Source organism: Scyliorhinus canicula, chromosome 8, assembly GCF_902713615.1.
Source record: "Scyliorhinus canicula chromosome 8, sScyCan1.1, whole genome shotgun sequence".
NCBI classification, from domain to species: Eukaryota; Metazoa; Chordata; class Chondrichthyes; order Carcharhiniformes; family Scyliorhinidae; genus Scyliorhinus; species Scyliorhinus canicula.
Window position 1 is genome coordinate 74,476,828 of NC_052153.1, and position 19,109 is coordinate 74,495,936.

The 19,109-nt window shown below is 49.6% G+C and overlaps 1 protein-coding gene across 8 annotated transcripts in view; it reads left to right on the top strand.

Moving 5' to 3' along the window:
• Positions 1-19,109, top strand: part of LOC119970322 (guanine nucleotide-binding protein G(I)/G(S)/G(O) subunit gamma-7) — a 372,740-nt gene that overhangs the window by 245,145 nt on the left and 108,486 nt on the right. For 7 of the 8 annotated variants that reach the window (XM_038804745.1, XM_038804746.1, XM_038804740.1 and 4 more), the window contains one exon: positions 12,127-12,160. The exons of the other annotated variant lie outside the window; for it this stretch is intronic. The gene's annotated coding sequence lies outside the window, so the exon portion shown is untranslated. The remainder of the gene's footprint in view (positions 1-12,126; positions 12,161-19,109) is intronic. 8 annotated transcript variants of the gene reach the window in all.

A 19,109-nucleotide genomic window follows, 5' to 3' on the forward strand; every position in this document is an offset into this window, starting at 1 on the left:
AGAGGTCTACCTATTAGGACAGAAATTAGGACATTTTATTTTCGCAGTGTATTGATCGTCTGTGGAATTCTCTTCCCCAAAAAGTAGTGGAGGCTGGGTCTTTAAATTTATTCAAGGCTGAGTTAGGTAGATTTTTGGGAGATAAAGGAGTCAAAGGTTATGGTGGGCAGACAGGAAGGTGGAGCTGAACCCACTACCAAATCAGCCGTAATCTTATTGAATGTGGGGTAGCTTCAAGGGTCACATTTGATTTGATTTATTGTCACATGTACCGAAGTACAGTGAAAAGTATTTTTCTGCGGCCGAGGGAACGTACACAGCACGTACATAACAGACAAAGAGAATAATCAACAGAGAACATGGCCTATTTCTACTCCTAAGTCCTGTGTTCCTCAGTATGTTCCTATGTCATTTGTGCCATATGCTGGAATGTTGTAAAATGTCAAAATCTTAAGAAGAGGATAAACTAAGGGAAAATTCCTGCCTCCAATGTTCCCCAAGTTAAACTAGAAATAATTACCATACTCTTATGAATGCTGCTCAAACAGGCTGGGAGGAGAAATTCCAAATTTAAAATGTGATGCCATTCCACCCTCTTGTAGTAAGATAGCACATTCTTACTCATTCTTCTTGCAGGATGACAAGTACTTAACCTTGTCAGTGTCATCTCCAATGACCTTTTCAAGAAACTCAGTTGGATAGTTGAACATTTATTAACAGAGTGAAACATTACAAGCTTATATGTCCTAACTCCAGTACACCTATGCTTCAGTGAATGTCTCTTTTATAGGTTCAATTGATTTAATGACCTCCACTTACATTTAACTAAATACAACTGATATGTATGATATATAATATATATATAACAAACTCACTTTCCTCAAATTGGTAAAGTTTGCCCAACAGATTTGGCATATTTGGTCGAAAGATAATTTATTACTTTACAACATGTGAACATTGCATGTTGTGCCAGTTCCATTAACCAGAAACCTAAGTGCATGAGTCATATAAATATTGTGGCTACAAGAGCTACAGAGGCTGGGAATTTTGCAGGGAGTAACTCATCTCCTGATTTCCCAGAGCCTGTCCACCTTCTACAAGGCACAGGTCAAGACTGTAATGGAACACTCTCCATTTTCCTGGATGAGTGCAGTTCCAATGATACTTGAGAAGCTCAACATCATCCAGGACAAAGCAGTCTGCTTGATTGGCACCCTACACACCACCTTAAACATTCACTCCCTCCACTACCAGCACACAGTGGCTGCAGTGTGTACCATCTCGAAGATGCACTGCAGAATACCTGTAACCTCAACCATCTAGAAGTGACAGGGGCAACAGATGCATACAAACACCACCCTGTGCAAGTTTGCCTCCAAATCACTCACCATCCGAATTATATCCCCGTTTCCTCACTACTGCTGGGTAAAAATCTTGTGACTCCTTAATGGATAGCACTGGTGATGTAGCTACACCCATCAACTGCAGCAGTTCAAAACAGTGGCTCACTACATCCTTCTCAAGAAATTAATGATCAGCAATAAATACTGGCATTGCAGGCAGGTCACATAATCAATGGGGGCCCGTATGATGGCTGCAGAACTAAGGGCATTAGTTGTCCAGGCTCACATGAGGACATGTGCCATGGTCCTGCAGGGGGCAGGAGACCCTCAGAGGGCACTTGGGTGCTGGTGGCCAGGAAGGTCAATGCAAGGATCTGGCAGTGGTGCCACATCTAACGACCTCATGCTGGTGGTCAACATCAGTGGTTATATCTTCACACAATATCTCCCACTCACCAGAGCACCGCACTCTCCCATTCTCAGTGCACCATACATCCATCACTCACCCAGTACGAGTTTCTGCCAGTCAGGATTCACACCTAACATGTGGATACTGCACCACACATCGAATAGCAAATGTTCCAAACGTGATCCTTTAAGTAACATTACTTTGGGGTCCATAATAGAGCTTCACACTTTTTTCATGAGTAAACAACGCAGGGGCTGCCTGCACATTTGTTGGGCAAATTTGGGATCCTGCCATCACATCACATCAGACGATTGGGCTATGGACAGTGTTGCAGATGGAGGGACAACATCGTACAACCCCATAACGTGCACTCCATGGACGCCGCCATTTTACCCACAGGTACTGCGGATGCCGCCATCGCGTCTCCAGGGGCCGCCATCACGGGACACGGGTCGCTACCGCTCCTCGTCGGACTCATCTGACTCAACCGCCGACCAACCACTGCTCGCCTCCGTTACGCTCGACCAGTCCAGTCCTCGCAACCTGGCACCCTCTTCCACATCAGTGCTGGTCAACGGCCATGTGACCTCCTGCCTCATCGACTCCGGGAGCACCGAGAGCTTCGTCCACCCGGACACGGTAAGGCGCTATTCCCTTGCGGTCCATCCCGCCGACCGGCAGATCTCCCTTGCCTCCGGTTCCCACTCTGTCCCGATCCGGGGTTTCTGCCTGGTTAAACTTACTGTACAGGGCGTGGAATTCGACCGTTTCCGTCTGTACATTCTCCCCGACCTCTGCACTTCACTCTTACTAGGCCTGGATTTCCAGTGCAATCTCCAGAGCCTCACCCTCAAATTCGGTGGATCCCTACCTCCCCTCACCGTTTGCGGCCTCGCGACCCTCAAGGACGAGCCTCCCTCCCTCTTTGCCAATCTGGCTGTGGATTGCAAGCCCGTCGCCACCAGGAGCAGACGGTACAGCACCCAGGACAAGGCCTTCATCAGGTCTGAAGTCCAGCGGCTGCTTCGGGAGGGTATCATCGAGGCCAGCAACAGCCCTTGGAGAGCCCAGGTGGTAGTGGTTAAGACCGGGGAGAAGCACAGGATGGTCGTGGACTACAGCCAGACCATCAACCGGTACACGCAGCTCGACGCGTACCCCCTCCCCCGCATTTCTGATATGGTCAATCAGATTGCACAGTACCGGGTCTTCTCTACTATTGACCTGAAATCCGCCTACCACCAGCTCCCCATCCGTAAATCGGACCATCCCTACACTGCCTTCGAGGCAGACGGTCGTCTGTACCAATTTCTGAGGGTTCCCTTCGGCGTCACGAATGGGGTCTCGGTCTTTCAGCGAGAAATGGACCGAATGGTTGACCGGTACGGACTGCAGGCCACCTTCCCGTACCTCGACAATGTCACCATCTGCGGCCATGACCAGCAGGACCACGATGCCAACCTTTATAAATTCCTCCACACCGCATCTCTCCTTAATCTCACGTACAACAAGGAGAAATGCGTGTTCCGCACAGACCGCTTAGCCATCCTTGGCTACGTAGTCCAAAACGGACTACTGGGGCCCGATCCCGACCGCATGCGCCCCCTCATGGAGCTCCCAATCCCCCACTGTCCCAAGGCCCTCAAACGCTGCTTTGGGTTTTTCTCTTATTACGCCCAGTGGGTCCCGCAATACGCAGACAAGGCCCGGCCACTTATCCAGTCCACACATTTTCCCCTCTCGGCCGAGGCACAACAGGCCTTCGCCCGCATTCGATCTGACATAGCCAGGGCGGGGATGCACGCCGTAGACGAGACTCTGCCTTTCCAAGTAGAGAGCGACGCTTCAGATGTCGCCCTTGCCGCCACGCTGAATCAGGCCGGCAGACCCGTGGCATTCTTTTCACGCACCCTCCACGCCTCCGAAATTCGGCATTCCTCTGTCGAAAAGGAAGCCCAGGCAATCGTTGAAGCGGTGCGGCACTGGAGGCATTACCTGGCCGGCAGGAGATTCACTCTCCTCACTGACCAACGGTCGGTAGCCTTCATGTTCATCAACACGCAGCGGGGCAAGATCAAGAATGACAAAATCTTGCGGTGGAGAATCGAGCTCTCCACCTTTAACTACGAGATCTTGTATCGCCCTGGCAAGCTCAACGAGCCCCCAGATGCCCTCTCCCGAGGTACATGTGCCAGTGCACAAGTGAACCAGCTCCGTGCCTTGCACGACAGCCTTTGCCATCCGGGGGTCAACCCGCTTGTACCATCTGATCAAAGCCCGCAATCTGCCCTACTCCGTCGAGGAAGTACGGACAGTCACCAGAGACTGCCAGATCTGTGCGGAGTGCAAGCCGCACTTCTACCGGCCAGATCGCGCGCGCCTGGTGAAAGCATCCCGCCCCTTTGAATGCCTCAGCGTGGACTTCAAAGGGCCCCTTCCCTCCACCGACCGCAACACCTACATCCTTAGTGTGGTCGATGAATTTTCTAGGTTCCCCTTTGCCATCCCATGCCCAGATATGACGTCTGCCACCGTCATCAAGGCCCTGGATTCCATTTTCGCCCTGTTCGGTTTCCCCGACTATATCCACAGTGACAGGGGATCCTCATTCATGAGCGATGAGCTGCATCAATTCCTGCTCAGCAGGGGTATCGCCTCCAGCAGGACGACCAGCTACAACCCCCGGGGAAACGGGCAGGTAGAGATGGAGAACGGGACGGTATGGAGGGCCGTCCAGCTGGCCCTACGGTCCAGGAACCTCCCAGCCGCTCGTTGGCAGCAGGTCCTCCCTGACGCGCTCCATTCCATTCGGTCGCTACTGTGCACCGCAACTAACAGTACACCCCATGAACGTGTTTTTGCCTTCCCTAGGAAGTCCACATCCGGAGTGTCGCTCCCGACTTGGCTCACGACTCCGGGCCCAGTCCTTCTCCGTAGGCATGTACGGCACCACAAGGCGGAACCCCTGGTAGACAAAGTACGCCTTCTCCACGCCAACCCTCAGTATGCCTACGTGGAGTTCCCCGACGGCCGCCAGGACACAGTCTCGCTCCGGGACCTGGCTCCCTCAGGTGCCGATCCCATGCCCACACCCTTTCCCGCGCCAACCCCAGCGCCCCCCTATTCGTCCCCATCAGGTCCATCCCTCATTCCCCTGCCCACCCTGGAGGACATGGAAGATTTCGGCTTGCTCTCGGAGTCATCCCGCCAGCAGCCAGCACCAACACCGCCAACACCTGCACCATCGTTGCCATCACCGCCTGTGCCGACATCACCACCACCGCTACGCCGATCACAGCGGAACGTTCGACCACCGATTCGGCTCAACCTGTAACCTGCTAACCGGATGGACTCTTGATTTTCCTTGTTGGACCCTCTTGTAAATAGCATCCTTTGTATTAGAGTTACATGTCACCCCCGCCGGACTCATTTTTACAGGGGGTGAATGTGGTGAGATAACCACTGTAGTTATGTGTACTGCAGTAGGGGGATGTATGCCTGTACCTGTAATACAGGTTCCTCCGGTAAGCCCCTGCCGGCTAGCTCCGCCCACAGGGAGCTTATGTATAAATGTATGAGAGCTGCTCAGACCCTTAGTCTACTGTTGCAGATGGAGGGACAACATCGTACAACAATAAAGCCTCTATTTTACTAGTCTCTCGGCTTTGAGTATAATTGTTAGCGCTACAGTCAGCAACACCTGTGGGCTGCAGAAGAAGCAGATGGTGGCACGTCCTGCCGTTGGAAAATGGAAGTCATCCCCTCATAGCACTGCAAATTGTTCGCTCAATATTCTGTCCCGTGATTTGCCCAAGTGTAGCATTAACTCTGCTTTAATATGCTACGCCTGTCTTTCATCCTGGTTAACTCAAATTTGAAACCTAAAATTTGAAACAATTACAAAAGCAATTTAAAGTATCAATTTCTGTTCAAACAACACTTAACCCTGCAATCACATCTCTATACAAAATGCCAACCATTTGGTTGGTGCTTCAATCTCTTCTGTGTACATTTTTCGTATTCTGAGGTATTCACAAGTTTGATAAGAGAATCATAGAATCATAGAAGTTACAGTGCAGAAGGAGGCCATTCGGCCCATCAAGTCTGCACTGGCTCTTAGAAAGAGCTCCCAACCCAAGCCCACACCTCCACCCTATCCCCATAACCCAGTAACCCCACCCAACACCAAGGGCAATTTTGGACACTAAGGGCAATTTAGCATGACCAATCCACCTAACCTGCACATCTTTGGACTGTTAGGAAACCGGAGCACCCGGAAGAAACCCACGCACACACTGGGAGAACGTGCCGACTCCGCACAGACAGTGACCCAACCGGGAATCGAACCTGGGATCCTGGAGTTGTGAAGCAATTGTGCTAACCACTATGCGACAGTGCTGCCAAAATCTGTTCTCTTATTATGCTGCTTATCATTTTTGATCCATGGGTGCTTAATGGACATATATCTTTAAGTTGAGTAAAGGAAGCAGGGAACTTAAAAGTTACAAAACAGTACACTGTGCTCGCATTCCGACAGCAGAACTCAGACGATGTCCAGGGTTATGGGGGTGAAGGTGGCGCCATGCGCGAGAGTCGCAGCCTTCAGGGTATCTAACCAGCTAGATCTTCATACGGGAAGAGGGCCAGTGCCCTGGCTTTTGCATCCCTTATCGCATGCCGGAGAATCCTGCTCACCTGGCGATCAACAGCACCACCCCCAGCTGCAGATTGGCTGGCAGACCGGGCAGAATTTCTCCACCTGGAGAAATTCAAGTACACCATCCGAGGGTCGGGCGAGGTCTTCCACAAAGCGTGGGGGCTATTCATCAGCCTGTTCCAAGACCTGTTCGAGGCCAACAGTGACTAAGAAAGGGTGGGGTGAAGAGTGGGAGGAAGACAAGAGAAGGCACACACAACAGAAAGGGGCGGGGGGGGGGGGGGGGGGGGGGGTGGAAAGGAAGGGAACCCAAGGTAAGCACAAAATGAAACACAGGGACAAGGGGAGGAGGAGCAGAGTCACACAGCACCCCTCTCCCCCCAAACATTGAAAACTAAGTCCCAGTAGAAAGAAGTGGAGCACAGTAGACGGCGACACTAAGAGGGGAATTAAACTACCAACGAGGGAAGGGAAGGGTGGCGGGGAACCCTGCCTGGAATAAAGATAAATAAAATGCCTTAACAACCAGTCCCCCACCCACATCCAACTTTAATAAACATAGAAAAACGAACACACCCACCCACACAAGAACAGTGAAAAAACAAACAAACTGGTACAAGAAACCCCAACAAGTCCCCATTACACATGTTCTCCCCAATAGCAGCCAGTCCCCATACGAATAACAGTTAACGTGCCTCAGCCCAAAGCATCAGCCTGCTCTGGCGCATCAAAATAATGGACAGCAAGGTACCCCAGAACGTGTTAGCGCGGTTGGCCAGGCGTCCCTGGCACTGTTCACATTTGTCCTCTGAGGAAAAAACCTGCTCATTCCGGTTCTAGTCAGGTGGGCTCTGTGCACCATTTAAAACCGCATGAGGCTTAGCCTAGAGCAGGAGGTGGAGTTGGCCCTGCTCAGTGCTTCGCTCCAGAGTCCCCAAGTTCCCACTTCCATCCCCAATTCATCCTCCCATTTCCGTCTAGCTTAGTCCAGTGGAGGGGCAGCACGGCGACGCAGTGGATAGCACTGCTGCCTCACAGTGCCTAGGTCCCAGGTTCGATCATGGCCCTGGGTAACTGTCCGTATGGAGTTTGCACATTCTCTCTGTGTTTGCGTGGATTTCGCCCGCACAACCCGAAGATGTGCAGGCTAGGTGGATTGGCCACGCTAAATTGCCCCTTAATTGGAAAAAAATGAATTGGGTACTCTAAAATTTATTCCAGCTTAGTCCAGTGGTAGTCTTGCCCTGTCCAGCAAACATCCGTATATGTTCCCACAGTTCCGCCCTCTCCTTATTGTCCCTGTTGATTAGTTGCTCTGGCAGTGTGTTTAGCGGCGCCCTGGGGTACCTTGTTGTCTCCTTGATAAGAAAGTGTTTAATTTGGAGGTGCCTGAGCTCCTGTCCCGTTGTCAGGTCTAAGCCCTAACCGCTCCTGTTCTCCTCCCCCCCCCTCCCCCCCCCCCCCCCCCCCCCCCCCGTCCTGTCTCCATTTTTAAAAGGTGGCATCAAGCATGGCTGCAGCTCATTATTTGAGGGTACGTATAGATAATGAGCTTTGGGTTTTTGTTTTGTTTGGCATTGGGGGAGGTGATTGGGGCTTTTGTTCGCCTTTTGGCTATTTATTTGGTTATTTGGGTGCGGTGCTATTGGGAGGGAGGTGGGGGGCGGGAGGGTTTCTGATAGTGAATACAGCTTGTTCTTTGTACTTGCCTGTTGGAGGTTTGGCGGCCATCTGGGGGTTTGTGGCAATGGCTGGCGGCTCAGGTAAAGGGTGAGCGGGAGGGCGGGGGGGGGCGCAATTTGGTTGGTCCCTTTGAATGTAAGAGAGTTGATTGGCCCAGTCAAAAGGTCGAGGATTTTTGCTCCTTTGAAGAACTATTTTGCTAATGTGTTTCTGCAGGAGATCCATTTGCAGATCAGGGACCACACACGGTTACGGAAGGGATGGTTGGGGCAGGTTTTCCACTCGGGTTTTGATGGTAGGACTGGGGGGGGAGTTGGCAGTTCTGATTAATAAAAGTGTTTATTTTTCAGCTGCTAAGATTATGGTGGACCCGAATGAGAGACACATGATTGTCAGTGGGTCTTTGGCGGACACCTCGGTGGTCCTAGTAATACTCCAAATTGGAATGATACAATTTTTATTAACAAGCTACTGGCCTCAATTTGACTTGGACTCACACCAGCTAATTTTGGGGGGGACCTAAGTTGTGTTTTAGATCCTCAAATGAACCGATGTAGGCCAAGGACGCTATTTCCGTCAGGGGTACCAAAAGCATTATTGACTTTTATGGAGCAGTTGGGGGAAGAGGGGCTAACCCATGGCGGTTTTTGCATCTGAGTGCATCCCCCATGTCCATCAGGTGTACTCTTGGATTGACTCCTTTGTGGCGGGTAGATCTGTCCTCCTTGGGGTGATGAGGGCCAGGTACTCTGCACTTGTTATATCAGATCATGCCCCACACTTTGTGGATGTGATGTTGAAGCCGGGTCCTTCTCAATGCCCACCATGGAAATTGGATCCAACATTGTTGGCCGATAAAGGTTTTTGTGAGTGTATATCCTCCGCTATTGGGGAGTATATTACATTTAACAAAAGTGAATCTATCTCTCCTTCTAAGTTGTGGGAGGCACTTAAGGTGGTCCATAGGGCAGAGAAAATTTCCTACAAGTCCCACAGGATAAGATTTGGAGGGTGGAGCGGTAGAGGCTGGTGGATTCCATCCTCGAGTTGGACTCGCTTGCTCCTACACTGGAGTTGTTCACGAATAGGAAAAGGTTGCAAACGCAACCTGAGCTGCGCTCAACCAGTAATGGGGTGAGCCAGCTGCAACGCTCAAGGAGGACATTTTACAAGCACGTAGAGAAGGCCAGTCACCTTTTAATGCACCAGTTGAGGCAGCAAACTGCCTCCTGTAAGATTGTGCAGGTGGCGGACTCTGGTGGCAGGTTGGTTTCCGCCCCATCGAAGGTTAATGTGGCGTTTGAAACTTTTTACCGTAGTCTGTACAGATCAAAAACCCCTAGAGGAAAGGTCGCCACGATGCAGTGTTTGGATGGGTTGTCCTTCCTGGTGGTGGAGAGGGAGAGATGGGAGGAATTGGAGTCCCTTTTGGGCCCTGAGGAGGTATTGGTTCAATGCAGTCAGGCAAAGCTCTGGGTCCGGATATGTTTCCCATCGAATTCTATAAGATATATGCAAGGCAGCTAGTCTCACTGATTTTAGACATGTTTAACAATTCCCTCTCCTGGGGGTTTGCCGGCTAGATTGATGCAGGCCTCTAATTCCCTAATTTTGAAGAAGGGCAAGGATCCACAGCATATGGGTCTTATCGGCCTATCTTGATATTGAATGCTGATGCTAAGTTGGCTAAAGCATTGGCAATGAGGTTGGCGCCCATTATTGGGCCTCGCTCCATAAACTAAATTATGCTAGGCTGGTGAGTGGGGTAGAACTGACTTGCAGAGGTAGGATGACCTCCCCCTCTCCTTGGCAGGCAGGGTTCAGATGGTCAAAATAAATGTCCTTCCGAGACTTTTATTTCTTTTTCAGTGTCTCCCCATTTTCTCCCCAAATAATTTTTTTGCTCGAGTCAATAAGAGGACAGCTTGCCTCATTTGGATGGGACAGAGCCCAAGGATCTGTTGGTTGTTTCTTCAGGGAGAAAGGCAGTTGGGGGCTTAGCCTTACCGAATTTATTATTTTATTACAAGGCAGCTAATATTGAAATGGCCACGGGATGGCTGAAAGGTCTGGATTCTTTTTGAGAGGAGATGGAGCCGGGCTCTTGTAGTGGTCGAGCTGCCTTGTTTCTGTTTTCCCCTGCAAAGTGTACCTCAGGTCCGGTGGTGGTGTCCACGCTGAGGATTTGGAGGCAGTTTAGGCAATGCTTTAAGCTCAGCGCCATGTCGTTGTTTGCCCCTATCTGTAGGAATTATCTCTTTGCACTGGCGGGTTTGGACTCTACATTCAGGTCCTGGGGGAGGGGGGGCTGGAGAAGTTTGGGGACCTGTTTGTGGAGGGTAGGTTTGTCGGATTTCCTCCTGAATAGGATTTTGTCTCTGGTCATAGTGGGTGAGGGAATGATTTCGGAAATTTATGGCCATATTCTAGCGGCGGAACAGGCTCTGTTGGCTGAGGTGAGGAGGAAGTGGGAGGGGGAGCTGGGTCTGGTTTTTGACGGAGGAGTGTGGAGTGAGACTCTTCACAGGGTAAACTCAATATGTTCTATGTTCTGACCTCCTCCTGTGCCAGGCTCAGCTTGGTTCAGTTCAATATGGTGCACAGGGTGCACCTGACCAAGGTGAGGGGATGAGTGTTTTTTTATGAGGTGGAGGATAGGTGCGAATGTTGTTCTTGGGGACCGATGAATCATACCCATATGTTCTGGTCATGTCCTAACCTTGTAAGCTTCTGGGTCTCATTCTTTAACACCATGTTAGGGGATCTTCATACTGAGATGGACCCGCGGGGCTACGGCCGGTGTAAAGGCAGCTGTCCTCGCCTTTGCCTCATTGATAGCCCAGAGGCGAGTTGTGCTGAGGTGGAGTTCTCCTAGTCCACCGATGCCTCGGCCTGGTTGGCAGATCAAATGGAATTCCCTCAATGGGCACTCGTGTCATGGTCCTGACGAAGGGTCGTGTCCCCATTTTGTGGGATCTCCATATCGGTCACCCTGGGGTGTTTAAAATTTAAATGCTAGCCCACAGCTACGTATGGTATCCAGGATTTGACACCGATATCAGGAAGCTCACACAGCAGTGCAAGTCTTGCCAGGAACATAGAAGCTTCTGCCGGCAGCACCCCTCCACCTTTGTTACGGGTGCAGGGCCGAGAATCAAATTGGCATGTGGATCGCTTCCACAATTGCCTCCGGCATTGAACGATCCTCGCTTGGTTGAACCAGCACTATTGTTGCCATCTCCACCACCGTTGGCACCGGAGCCGCCACCATGGGTCCAGGAACCCGAGGAAGCTGAGATGTTAGACACGGAGGACTCGGATTCCAACTCCAATGTGGAGATGCAACCACCAGTGGCTGCCAAGGACCAAGGCACGGCTACCGGTCCACCGGAGACAGCGACGCTTCGGGGCTCGGCTTGAAAACGTTAGTCCCCCTTGCGCTACACGCCACCAGGACCCGCACAGGTGCAACCCGAGCTCCAACCCATGGCAAAGAGGACCAGGGGTCCTGCCCAACAACCTATCACACCGGATGCTGTTCCAAACTGGGGGGGGGGGGTGGTTGTAACCCTCATGTCAGATTCCCTGGACACTGAATGAATACGAGCTTCCCCGTTCAGGGGGCAGGGCTTTCCCTTAACAAGAGAAGCCAACCACACATAAAAACCCTGACCCGGATGTGGGTCGGCGCGGGAGACCCTTCGAGGAGTAGAATTGTATCTCTTCATTGTGTAATTAAAACTTTTACTGCTTTCATCTTCGCTTCCTTCTGGTTGTTCTGTCTGTATCTAACATAATGAAAAATTATTTTTTGCTAATAAAAAATATTTATTTAAAAAGGAGATATGTGAGAATATCCTAGGATTGCCTTTTCTAATTCCTTCCACTTTGGCGGGGGGGAAACAAGAGAAAACATTCAGCAATATGATTCATTTTTTACCCAGAATGAATTAAGATTTTTTTGAATTATGTAAGTTATATATATTTAAACATAGATAAAGCAGTAATATTACTTTCTCTAACTTTCCCTGCAGATTGCAGAGCATTTTCCTGGAATCAAAGAGAGAGGTATGTACTTTGCTTTTGACATAACACTGTACAAGCATTGGTTTCCGAGCAGAGTATGGGCACAGCATGAATACAGTTGACTCAATTAAGAGCTCTCGCAATCATTCAGCATCATCTGTGTAGGATGTGAAAGCTATTATTTGGCATACGTACTGCCTGACCCCTCCCCCCCACCATCCCCGCCGAGTGTACTTTACCATAGTTAAATCATGCACCATACGAAGCAGTTAATTGTTATTCTTGTCATTGAAGATTGGGGGTAATGCAATATGTGTGACTCAGATTGGGCCACAAGGAACACTGTTTAAAAGGATATAGAAAGTGAAATCCACAGGTTCTTTCACAGATCCCAAAAATCTATAGATTAACATTTTGAAATACCCACGTGGTGGATTAGTCTCTAAAGCATCAGTCATGTCTAAATTATCTGTACTCCTAACTCTATGTGACTAAAGGCTGCAATACTGAAGTTTCAGCTTTTTGAATTAAAACATATTTTGCACAAAGGTTGTTATTATTGATCAGGTTTACTGTGGTAGTCACTATCTTAAGATATATTCAACATCAGAACTGCAAGCAAATGTTGGGTGCTCATTCCATTCTTCAACCTCCCTTCAACCCTCTGGCTTTTTCTTACCTCTGTTACAGATATTCTCACTTCCACCATTGTGGTAGTCAGTATTAGGGGTATTATGGTACCTAGGTTGGAGGTACCCGATTCTGTAAGACTATTGGTGTTGGAGGTACCTGATACTGTAAGACCATTGGTGAAGCCTGCCTACTGGTTCCACCCAGTAAGGTGGAGTGTAAGAGTCTGTGTCTCCCTAGCTGCTGCATTCTGTACCTGCGCTGCTGGGGGAAACACCTAGTCCAATAAAGCCTTCAATTGTCCTCCAATCTCGCTTCGAGAGTTATTGATCGTGCAACAACCATTAGAACTATTTGGATTTTACTGCATCTTTTCTGTTAGCCCGTTCTATATTAAACCTATGTTAACTTTTTTGAAACAAGCTTAGACGGTATAATACAGAGAACCCCCATTGGAAATAATGGAGAAGCCACAAATGCTCACTTTTAAAGAGATAAACTTGAGCTGGCAACTGCAGTGTGCTGGTGCTCCAAAAGTCTGTGCCACTCGAAAGGTACAATAACATTTTGCAAATTTCCACATGGCAGGTTCCTGATTTCAGCTGAGGTGATGCACTTTCCCGAAGGGAAGTCAAATTGCAGAGTGTTGCAGATTACGTATATTTATAACGTAAAGCATAACTTCTGTAGATTCGCTGAAGGGTGCCTCTAGAAGGTACATTTCTTGCGAGCCTGTTACTTTGATTTAGGAATGGTATGTGGAACAAGGGAACTGTTTCCAACCCTTTTACCTGCTCAGTGGATCTTATTTAAACAATCACATGAAAGTAGTTTCATAAACATTTATCAGTTACATTCTTCTTATCATGTGTACCTTCCACTGCTGTATCTACCAGTCTCACAGACCTCTTGTAATATGTTTCATATTTTGTTAAAGTTACAGGTAAAAATTTTGGGCCAATTTTCCTTTTGAACAATTCCATTGGGCAGGATCCAGGTGGTTTGACCCACCCACAAGAGAAAGGAGCAGGAATAGACTATGTGGTCCATCAAGTCTGCTCCACCATTCAGTACAAGCATGATTGATCTTCGGCTTCAACTCCACTTTCCAACCCCCTTGAGAGGTGAAAAATCTGTCTATCTCAGTTTAAATATAGGCAACATTGGAACATAACTCTCTGGGGTAGAGAATTCCAAAGATTCACAACCCTCTGAGTGAAAAAATATTTCCCTATCTCAGTTCTAATTGTTAGGCTCCTTATCCTGAGACTGTGCTCCCATGTTTTAGATTCCCCAACCAAGAAAAACAAGCTCTCAGTGTCAACCATGTCAAGCCCCTTCAGAATCATGATTGTTTCACTGTGATCACTTCCCATTCTTCTGAATTCCAGAGAATATAGACCCAATTTCTTCAGCCTCTTATCGTGGGATAACCCTCTCATCTCCAGACCAATCTAGTGAAACTACATAGTACTGCCTCCAATGCAAGTATATCCTTCCTTAAATATGTTGGCATAATCTGCACAGAAGGCAGAATTTAATGCCCGCCCCCAAGGCCAGTTTGGAGTCGTGGGCATTTCATTGGGAGGGAGAGGACTGAGTGGAGACCCACTTCAGGGCCTCATCTGTGGCAAACAGAGCAGTCATCATGTGGAAATCCCAAAATGCAAATCCTGTCGAGTTTGCTTTCACCAATGCCTGATCGAGGGACCCAGCATCGGGGGGGGGGGGGGGGGGGGACGACTGGCCGATAGCAACTCCCCTGCACTGTCTTCCGACCCAGCCAGTGACCCCCCCACCCCGCTCGTTTATCTTGTTTATATCTTTACAACCTCGCTGTGTCCTCCTGACAGATTGCATTTCCACCTAGCTTGGTATCAACTGCAAACCTAGATATGTTACTCTCTGTCTCTTCATCCAAGTCATTGATATAGATTATAAACAGTGACGCTTCAGCACCGACCCTTACAGCACTCCACTCGTCACAGTCTGCCAACTTGAAACTGCCTCATTTATGCCTACACTTTGCTTCCTGTCTGTTAACTAATTTTCTATCAATGTTTTTTTTTAATTTATTTTTTCCAATTAAGAGGCAATTTAGCATCGCCAATCCACCTACTCTGCACATTTTTAGGTTGTGGGGGCGAAACCCACGCAGACACGGGGAGAATGTGTAAACTCCACACGGACAGTGACCCAGAGCCGGGATTGAACCTGGGACCTCAGCGCCGTGAAGTGGTTGTGCTAACCACTAGGCCACCGTGCTGCCCCATTTTCTATCAATGTTAATATATTACCCCCAACCCCACGAACCTTTATCTTGCCTGTTAAACGTTTGTGTGGCATCTTACCTTTTGGAAATCCAAGTATACTACATCTACTGGTTCTCCTTTATCTACCCTACCAGTTATATATAAGTATGCTTATATTAGCTTGAGGCCCCATCTATTTGCAAGGCTGGCCTTAATTTTCATGCCAGAAAGCTGCAAGTAGAGTCAGCACTCACAGGCAAATTGCCATTCAACAGGGTTAAGAGCATTCCTGGTCTTCCTAGCCCTACAACGATCATGTTAAGAAAGATATTTATTGTTGGCCTGTTTTATATGGGGTCCTTTTAAAGGTGACGGCTTTCATCAAAGACAAATTTAGCCAGCAAAGGAGGAGATGCATGGAGACTGGTCGAAGACCACTGAGGGACCAGGAGGACCTCTGCGAGGATCGTTGGACCGGGTAGAGAAGTGCCTTGAGGTACAAGAGGTAGAAGTGCCTTGAGGCATACGATACGCGAGGTAGAGAAGGTGGTGTCCAACCAGAACGATCGGATCGTATCCCTGGAGGTGGAGGTGGGGCGTCCTGGGGGACATTTGCAAGTTTTTGAGAGTGAAGGTCGAGGAGCAGGAGAACGAGTCCAGCCGACAGAACCTGCAAATTGTGGGTCTGCCGGAGGATGTGGAAAGAACAAGCGCCACAAAATATGTGTTGAGGATGCTGGCCATGTTGGTAGAGGAAGGTGATGCTGGACAAGGCCCCAGTGGTGGACAGGGCCCACAGGTCCCCAGGGCAGAAGCCGAGAGCAGGGAGCCACGGGCTGTGGTTATGCGGTTGCTCCAAGTCGTGGAGAAGGAGGCGATCTTACAGTGGGCCAGGGAAAAGCGAGACTGTGAATGGGAGATGAATCGTGTCCGAATATACCAAGACATTGGTGCGAAACTGGCGAAGAGGCGTGCAAGATTTAACAGGGCCAAGGCGGTGTTGTACCGAAGGAAGATTCAGTTTTGGGTGCTGTACCCTGCAAAATTGTGGGTCACGTTTGAAGGCCGGGAGTATTATTTCGAAACGCCGGAAGAGGCCAATGACTTTATAAGGGACCATAAACTGGGGGGAAACAGAGTTGATGGGAGATGGAGGAGCTATATCGGGTGGCATTGTTTGGGGGGGGGGGGGTGTTTTTTCTTCATAGGTAAGGGGTGTGGATGGTGGGGTTGCCGGCTGAGCGGCATTCAGGTGAGTGGGGGGGGGGCCGTTTGCACAGGCTAAGGAGGAAGTGGTGGGGGAGGGGTGTGCGGGGGTTTGACTCAAAGTCATGGGGGTGGCCATTTTGTTTAATGAAAGGATAGGGTTTGTGGGGGCCAAGGAAGTGCGGGACCCAGGGGGAAGGTATGTGATAGTGAGTGTGATGCTGGAGGGGATGCCGGTGTTAGTCAATGCATACGCGCCGAATTGGGACAATGTGAGGTTTGTGAAGGGTCTACTGGGAACGATCCCAGACTTGGATAAGCATCAGTTGATTATGGGTGGAGATTTTAACTGTGTGCTGGAACCAAAGATGGACAGGTCGAGCCCCAAGTCAATGGAAAGGGTGAGGATGGCGAAGGAGTTCGGAGGGTTTCTGGAGCGTATGGGAATGGCTGATCCAGGGAGGTTTAAGAACCCAGGGAGGAGGGAGTACTCCTTCTCACACTCCTAAGGCATAGTCGAGAATTGATTTCTTTTGGTGAGTCAGGCGGCGTTGTTGGGTGTATGGTTGCGAAGTATGCGGGACGTGTGATATCTGACCATGCGCCACAATGGCTGGAGGTGAGGTTTAGTTCAGGGCAGGAGGAGAGGCCAGGATAGAGACTAGATTTGGGTCTTTTGGCGGTTAAGGGGTTTTCACAAAAAGGTGAGGTCGGCAATTGGGGATTTTGTGGAGGAGAATCAGAACGGGGTGGTGTCGTCGGTCACGTTCTGGGAGGCGTTGAAGGCAGTGGTCCGAGGGGAGATTATCTCGTTTAAGGCGCACAGGGACAGGAGGAGGAGGGAAGGGCATGGATGGCTGCTGAACGAGATAGTCGACGTGGGCAGGAGATACTCGGGGGGGGGGGGGGGGGGGGGGGGGGCACTGAAGAGGTGTTGGCGGAGAGGAGGAGGTTTCAGGGGCAGTTTGATAGGTTGATGACGGGAAGGGCAGCTACAGAGGGCGAGGGGAATGCAATATGAATATGGGGAGAAGGTGAGCCGTATGCTGACCCACTAGCTGCGGAGGCAGGCAGGGAAATAATAATAATCTTTATCAGTGTCACAAGTAGGCTTACATTAATACTGTGAAAAGCTCCTAGTCGCCACAGTCCAGCGCTTGTTCGGGTAGAGTGAGGGAGAATTCAGAATGTCCAATTCACCTAACAAGCGCGTCTTGCAGGACTCGTGGGAGGAACCGGCACGCCCGGAGGAAACCCACACAGACACGGGGAGAACATGCAGACTCTGCACAGACAGTGTCCCAAGACGGGAATCGAACCCGGGTCTTGGTGCTGTGAAGCAACACTGTTACCACAGTGCTACCATGCCACCCATAAAGGGTGTCAATAGAAAATGGGGAGGTAGTGTTGGAGCCGGGGAGGATAAATTAGGTGTTCAGGGTTGAACTGGGTGGGGAGGAAGGGGATATGAGACTGTTTTAGGATGAGTTGGAGTTTCCACGGTTGGTGGAAGAGAGGAGGCAGGCATTGGAGGAGCTGCTGGGACTGAAGGATGTGATTAACAGCGTTAAGGGGATAAAGTCAGGAAAGGCTCCAGGATAAACGGTTTCTGGCGGAGTTTTATAAGGTGTTCGTGGCAGAGTTAGCACTGCATTTGTTGGGGATGTTTGGTGAGGCGTAGGAGAAGGGAATCCTGCCGGAGACACTGACACAAGCATCGATCACACTAATCCCAAAGAAGGGGAAGGATTTAGTGGAGTGTGGATCGTATAGGCCCATTTTGTCGTTGAATACAGACATGTAAGTTGCGGGAGAGATTTGAATTGCTGAGGGGGAGTGAATTTAGATGTATGTAGGTGAGGGACTTTGTAAGAAAAAAGTGGAGGACGTTTCCCAGGTTGCCGGAGTCCACCTTATTGGAGCAGCTGCTGCTTCCAGATGCGTTGGGAGAGGGTAGGATTGGGGATATTTTTGGGGGGTTGGCGGAGCGGTGGGGAGGATGCAGGTGGTAAGGATCAAGAACAAATGGGAAGAGGAGTTGGAGGGAATAGGCTGGGGACTGTGGTGCGAGGCGATTTGTGGGGTGAATTCAACCTCCCCCGCATGAGGTTGAGTTTGATCCAGTTTAAGGTGGTGCAAAGGGTACATATGACCCGGGCGAGGATGAGTGGGTTGTTCCAAGGGGTAGCTAATGAGTGCGAGAAGTGTGGGTGGGGGCCGGCAAACCATGCGCACATGTTTTGGGATTGCGAGAAGCTGGAGAGATGCTGGGAAGCAGTGTTTGGGATGTTATTTACGATAGTGGGGGTGGAGGTCAGTCCGGATCCAATGGTGGCCATTTCTTTGGGTATCGGAAGTGCCGGAGCGGCTGGAGGGGAAGGGAGCTGATGTTGTGGCCTTCGCTTCTCTGACTGCCCAGCAACGGATCTTGCTAAATTAGATGTTGGATACGCTGCCGGGAGTGGCGTCCTAGCTGGGGGCCTGTATGATTTTCTCCGGTTGGAAAAGATTAAATTGAGTTGTGGGGCTCAGCGGAGGGCTTCGAGACACGGTGCGAATTGTTCATGACAATGCTTGAGGAACTGTTTGTTGATGGTGGTGGGATGGAGGGGGGATGGATGGGGAGGGAGTAAAAAGAGGAAAAATTGCACAAACTGTGGACTGAATTTGTGGAGTGTGTTTTTGTCATATGTTGTTTTTTTACACATGTTTGGAATAAAATATATTTTTAAAAGTTTTAGCCGTAACAGTTTAAAAGTATCCGATTGATCAAAGAAAAGATGTCCTGTACAATGGACGAACATGACAAATTACCGTTGATACATTTTGCAATAGCTTATTTTTTTCTAGTGGAGAAATAAGGCGGTATTCTCTGTCCCTGCGCACCTGTTTTTTGGTGCGGC